This window comes from Schistocerca cancellata, chromosome 4 (genome assembly GCF_023864275.1).
Source record: "Schistocerca cancellata isolate TAMUIC-IGC-003103 chromosome 4, iqSchCanc2.1, whole genome shotgun sequence".
NCBI lineage: Eukaryota > Metazoa > Arthropoda > Insecta > Orthoptera > Acrididae > Schistocerca > Schistocerca cancellata.
The window spans coordinates 816,889,659-816,890,290 of NC_064629.1; the positions used below are offsets into that span (position 1 = coordinate 816,889,659).

Below are 632 nucleotides of genomic sequence, written 5' to 3' on the forward strand. Positions count from 1 at the left end.
TCAGTTTCTCAAGAAGTAAAACTAAACTAAACTAAACTCCGTCCGAACAGGCCTTGAAAGGCCCAACGGTACCTACCAGCCGCCTCGTCATCCTCAGACCACAGGCAAAATTGGATCGGATATGGAGGGGTATGTGATCAGCATACCGCTCTCCCGGCCGCATAACAGTTTGCGAGACCGGAGCCGCTACTTCTCAATCAAGTAGCTCCACAGTTTGCCTCACAAGGGCTGAGTGCACCCCGCTTGCCAACAGCGCTCGGCAGACCGGATGGTCACCCATCCACGTACTAGTCCAGCCCGACAGCGCTTAACTTCGGTGATCTGACGGGACCCGGAGTTATCACTGCGGCAAAGCCGTTGACTTCACAGGAAATAGGGAGACCAATTTCTGATGAAAAAAAATTTTCAATTTGTTTTAAGATTTTCAAGTATATTTCGTCATTTTCTAACTTTACCATTGGCTATATGAAATGTCACCACAAAAATAATAAAAACAACACCAATAGTCCAGTCAAATAGTAGATATACCTTGCAAAATGTGAAAGTTACCGAACTATCAGTTTAATAAGTCACAGCTGCAAAATACTAACGCGAATTCTTTACAGACGAATGGAAAAACTGGTAGAAGCCGA

General features: G+C 44.9%; 1 pseudogene; it reads right to left on the bottom strand.

Moving 5' to 3' along the window:
* Window positions 1–244: 244 nt before the first annotated feature.
* On the bottom strand, window positions 245–362 carry LOC126186085 (5S ribosomal RNA; annotated as a pseudogene).
* Window positions 363–632: the final 270 nt, after the last annotated feature.